Raw genomic sequence first — 5,912 nt, forward strand, 5'->3', positions numbered from 1 at the left:
GGCTGTGTGAAGGGCTCCCCGGGGGGCAGACCCAGCTGTCTGTGCACAGCTGGGTGTGCTGGTGCCTGCACCTCTGGGATCCCAGCCCTGGCCCAGGGAATCCCAAAGCCAGGTCTGTGCAGGGGGCTCGTGCTGCTCCCACCCTGGCTGCCACAGCCCCCCCCAGCATCCCCGGGGCTCTGGGAGCCCTGGTGCTCCCCCAAATCCTGCAAAGCTGAACCACCCCCAAAGGCACCACTGAGTCAGGCAGTCCCCGCAGGCGTGGATGTTCAGAGCCATTTCTGGCTCCATGGGGTTTTGTTTGCAGCTGTTCCTTGTGGGGTCTGCTCTGCTGTGAGAAGGAGCTGGGCCCGCAGCTCCTGCATGTGGTCCCACCATTTTTTAAAGGGAGATCTGATTGCTTTTAAACTTTGTTTTGACTTCATGCAACTTGCCATTGGCATCATTAAAGAGGCAGCCTTGAGCAGCTTTTAGCTGTGTTCTAAACACAACATTTTCCTGGGATAGCGAAGATCAGCTGGTCCCATGAGGAACCTCAAGGACACATCGACTCTAATGACATCAGATGAATCAAAGATCAACAGCGAAAACCAAGAATATCTTAGTCCTCACTGTCACCTTCCACCTGGAGACAGCCCCGTTACAAACAGATCCAACTGCCCGACAGGATTTGCGGCGTTGCCTCGTTCTCCTTTCAAAAGGGGCTCCTCAGAGCCAAAACTGTCACTGTAACGTGCACATTTTTTAAATTTTTGTCACAGCATTTCTGTCCCGATCCAGAAGCAGCAGGAACAGGGGGGTGTGTTCAGATGGGGCTGGAGGGTCCTGCCCTCACTAGATGTGGCTACCTGTTGTTCCCTTAGAGTATCCAGGAGAGCGACATTTCATCCCCCCAAATATAAGTAAAATTAATGACCCCCACTCGCATTAATTTTGGAAAGAAATCCACATGCACCCAAACCCTCTGAGAACGCTCTGTTTTCCATCCAGCTCTTCATCCAGTCATAACTGACTAAACTACTTTATACGCCCTTGGATTCTGGCCCAGAAAATGTGTGGTTTCTTAAAATATATATATATATATATATATACACACACACACACTACTTCAATACCAGCCAATGCCTCCTGCATGTAGGTGGCCAGAAATGCATTGGCCGATCTTTTCCTATTACATATTTTAAAAATGAGTTGACATTGCTACATAAATTCTCCATGAGCTTCGTGGAGTTTTAGTAGCAATACTGAAAGGGAATGTCAACAACTGCTTAGTGCTAATATGGGCTGCAGATAATAGGGAAGGTAGCCTGGCAAATTGGATTTCCAGGAAATTTTGTCAGTTGTGCAAAAGTGGAACGGCTTGGGGGAAAAAAAAAATCTTGATTTGAAGTAGGTACTGTGAGGTCAAAAGGAAATTTGAAAATGGATGTATAGGGTCCTAATTTACTTTAATATTTCCTGTGTAAAGTCCTAAAGTTAAAGATTGATTTTTCCAATAAACATTACAAGCATAATGACCTGGAGGTATGATCACAGATCACATACCAGATGGAGAGCAGTGGAAAAAGAACTACTGCTCTTAGAATATGTTTTGTCTTCTTTTTTTTTTTTTTTTTTTTCTTTTTTTTTTTTTGTCAGGGAAACCTGCATTAGTTTGAAAGAAAGGGGTCAGATCTGAAGTGTGCAGTAAGAAAGGCTCCAATTACTAAAGCATGAATAAAGGTGGAAGAATTTGGCCCGAACCCAAACTCAATTAGGAAAAGAAAACACATTTATCAAATATAATTGAAATTTCAAGGGGACTTCTGATACACAAATTGCATATATAACTTGGTCCCAGCATCATAAATAGAGTAATCATGAAGTCTTGGTCTAAACTTTTATTTTCCCAACCAAAGGAAGGGTAGTTTTCACTGAAATGAAAACTTCTTTCAGAGTCCCGACTTCAGCTCAGTCCCAGGTTAAAGCTAAGCAGGCACACTCAGACGATGTCCAGGGGCTCTGTGTCTGCACCTTCGTGGAAAGCAACACTTTGACCTCTCTTGCATAATTTTTCATGGGGCAAGCACTTCTTTCACACAAAAAAAGAGCATTAAGGACTCGTAAAGGTTGGATTTCAAGTGAAATTGTGTAACTCTCTTGAAATCAGTCTTTTTTGATGGGATAGATTTTTTCCTGGTGCATTCTTGTGTGTTTTTGCATATTTGTATTTCAGGGAGTGGAAACCACCAAAACCAAAGGCCATCCTTCCAAAGCAGGAAAGTCAGTTCTCATTCTCTTCTGATTTCCACCCTAAACAGACAGGCCATAAAATCACAGATTCACAGAATGGTTTGGGTTGGAAGGGAACCTAAAAACCATCTCATTCCACCTCCCACGCCCCCCACCATGTGCAAGTGCATCCCTATGTTTCTGAATTTATTTCTTGAGAGCTTCTGCCATGAGAAGTGTTCCCTGTAGGAATAAGAAGTCGCGCTCCTGGGTGAGCACCTCCGTCACACCTGACAGATGGGCCTTCCCAAAATGACCCAAATGCAAAAGCACCTGCTCTCCTGCTGTTGTCCTCAGGGCACTTCTAAGACATCCCTCTGCACCTTCCTTGGCTTTTGCTGAGATAGGCACATAAAGTGACACCCCCACCTCCTCTCAGCTCATCCCACTCCCTCCAGCATGGGAGCAAAGGGCAGTGGCAGCTGCTGGACAAGCAGAGAGCGGGAGCCTCCTTACAGGAGGGAAGCGGTGAAAATGGATGTTGTTCCCAAGTGAGCCCAGAGAATGTTTGAAACTCAGCAAAGGAACCTGACTCCCTCTGAAAACCTCCAGAGCACTTAAAAACGGGAAGCCGGTCTCTGGCCTCCTCTCTGCCCCACAGACCGCGGCAAGCAACAACAGAAACTCTGTTCCTACGGGTTCCCCTACAAATGACCCCTGGAAAGCACCGAGTGCTTCCTGCAGGCTCCTGCCATCATCCCTTCCCCAGCAGTATCTGCATCTGCTCCCAGCTCCGCAATCACCGAGCTGGGAAGGAGGAGCTCCCTGGCTCCGCTTGGATTTCGTCGCTTGCCAATAAGGAGATAGTTATGTCAAATTAGACGTGAGGAACATGAGATTCTGGTCTGAGGGAGAATCTGATCTCTAATAACATCTGCCTGGTTATAGGTGATAATTTAAGATGAGTTTACGGAGCCCCTGTAATTACATTTTCTATGTGTGCTTTGTTGTGGTTACCAGGTAACTGCAAAGCCATTACATGAATATTTATGCTTGGCAGGTTACACACTGCTGATACACAGGATTAGCATCATTTTTTTCCCCTCTGTAATTTTTTGTGCTGATATCTGGGACTCATATCAGGACACAGGCGCCTCACCAGCAAAAAAAACCCACTAATGCCATGCTTCTTATCTGAGGCATCAGTTTGCTGTTCCCTGAAGCACAGCACTTGCGTTTTGAAATACAAATGTGATAGACCCAGGACAGTTGAAGTCAGGTTGCAAAGCTCTGATCTTGCCTTTCATGGAGGTTGTGCAATGTGCTGGGGGATACAAACACAAGAATGGTGTGGATGCAGGAGCAAGTCACGGAGGCAGAGGTTGAATCTGAAGTGTATCATCCTGCCCACATCCCTGATCTTCTCCCTGTGCTAAGTGTGAGGGAATGGGAGGTGAAACACAGCCCTTAACTGGAGAGAGCAGAGCTCACTCACGTTCTCCAGGGCATGGGTGGATGTGCACTGTGCTGTCCCACGGACCGGCCGTGCCCTCATCAGACCCATCACCGCTGCTCTGCAGGTCCCCAGCATGACATGAATGCAGAATGACATGAATTTGGGGGTTTCTGCTCACCCTAAATGTGCCAACAGCACAGCAAGGACACTCAGAAGAAGGGAGGCCCCAAAGTGGGCCCTTCTGCCTGTCCCCAACCCATCCAAATGAGCATCAAGTGGCTGCTGGGATGTAGGTCTTGAGAGCAGGGACGTGGTGTCCCAGGGCTGTCACCTCCCTCCCACCTATTCTCATCAGGCAGTGAGACCCAAACCATTATCACAATCCAAGCTTTAATCACTTCAGGTTTAAACACCCAAGCTTAGGCAGGGATTTGGTAGCCAGTAGTTTCAGAAATGGCTTTTATTTTGCCAGTGTTTGTGAGCAGCCTGCTGTTTGCACGTGAAAATAATCTGCTTGCAAACCATGGATCTGCAAAATGAGCAATGGGGCTGAATGCCTGGGATCTGATTTATTCCTGAGGGCTCTGCATGGAGCTTTCAGAGTGAGGAAACCTGCACCAGGGAAGGAGGAAATTATTTCAATGCAGTCTGCTTTTAAGTGGAAAAGAAATCATTTGCTGAATGTTTTAGATACTGTTGATGTTCTCAGATTTAAGGCATGAAAAGAAACCTTTTCTAGCAGCAAGGCTGTGAACGGGAGCCATGTCTTTGATCTGTGTCTGCACACAGTGGGGTGGTGTCCATGAATTACAAGGAAATGTAATGCACTGTCATTCTTAAATAAAAACACACTAGCTAATTAAATTGAGACCCAGTGACTGAGTGATTGGTCTGCAAGTTTGGAAATCTCTATCCTGTAATGCTCTTCAGTTTGGGGTAAGTCACTTAACCTCTGTGTTTCCCAGTCCCCCTCGCTGTAGCCTCTCTGTCTACTGATGAAAAATTAAGTATGATTTACACAGAGGGGTATGAATGTGTTTTCCTCATCCTTCAGGACTTGGACTCTGACATTAATCAGACCTGCACTCCCTGACACAGCACATGGTTGACCTCCACATGTCCTCTGTCAGCCAGGCTGCTGCCTGGGCTGTCTGCTCCTGGGGTCTCTGCTGGTCAGCACGGAGTCAAAAGTTTGGAGACCCCAATGTTGCAGTGCGTGGGTCAAGCAGGGAGCACGGTCACATGAGACCGTGGGAAACACTTATTCTCTCATTCTTCAACTCCCACACCGTGATGGGCCAGCCAGAACTTCCCAAAAAAGCATCTTGACTTGGCCAGGATCTTCATATAAGAAACACTTACCCCACTGAGCATTAGCCTGACTCATCCTGGACAGATCTGATGGACAGCACATGCGTAACTGACGGCCAGCAGTCCTCTGGAAGCCACAGCTGAAGGTAGGCTGCTGAATGTCTGCAAAGCCTGCAGATCATTTATAAAAGTGGTAGGTCATCATTAATGAAACCAGGAAGAGCAGGATCCTGCCCACGAAATGAGCAAACCACCTCAGCAAGGAGTAGAACAAGGGATTATCCCCAAAGCAGCGAATGATGGATCAGCAGTGAGGCAGCAGATAGCAAGGAAGACAGACAGGGCGGCAGGGCAGGTTAAAACACTGGTTGGCCACTTGAGGTTCTGCTCCCTGGCCCCTACCCTGGGGTAGAGCTTTGTGGACTGAGCTGGTGGCCATTTCTTCTGCATCAACCCTCTCCACATCCCACTGGAATCACAAGTGTGAGAACCACCCCCTTTGTAAGCCTGAACTCAGTAGGGGCCAGTCCAGGTTTCTGCTCTCCATGCAGTGGTGCCCAGGCAGGGCCCCCTGGGAGAGCCGATGCCCCCGTGTAAATGAGCCGGGGCTCTGGCACTTTGGGAAGGAGCTGTTTTGCATTATCAGGTTTCCCTGCACGCAGCCTGATTTATTAATTTTGGGAGCAATCTGTGCAGGACTATATTCACTGAGCTAATTTTAAGTGGCTTTTTAAAGCAAACAAATACTGGATTTCAGCTGTTCCTCCTCTGCTGTCTCATCTCGAGCTGACAGCTTGCTCCAGCAGGAAAATAGGACCCCACAAGGACTGTCTTTCACCACGGTGTATCAAAACAAACACACACACACACACACACACAAAGGGACCCGACTGCTAACCTCAAGCAGCTTCATTTATTGCACACAGTGCTGCAT

Source organism: Myiozetetes cayanensis, unplaced genomic scaffold (genome assembly GCF_022539395.1).
Source record: "Myiozetetes cayanensis isolate MyiCay16 unplaced genomic scaffold, myiCay2020 scf5-8, whole genome shotgun sequence".
Lineage (NCBI taxonomy): Eukaryota > Metazoa > Chordata > Aves > Passeriformes > Tyrannidae > Myiozetetes > Myiozetetes cayanensis.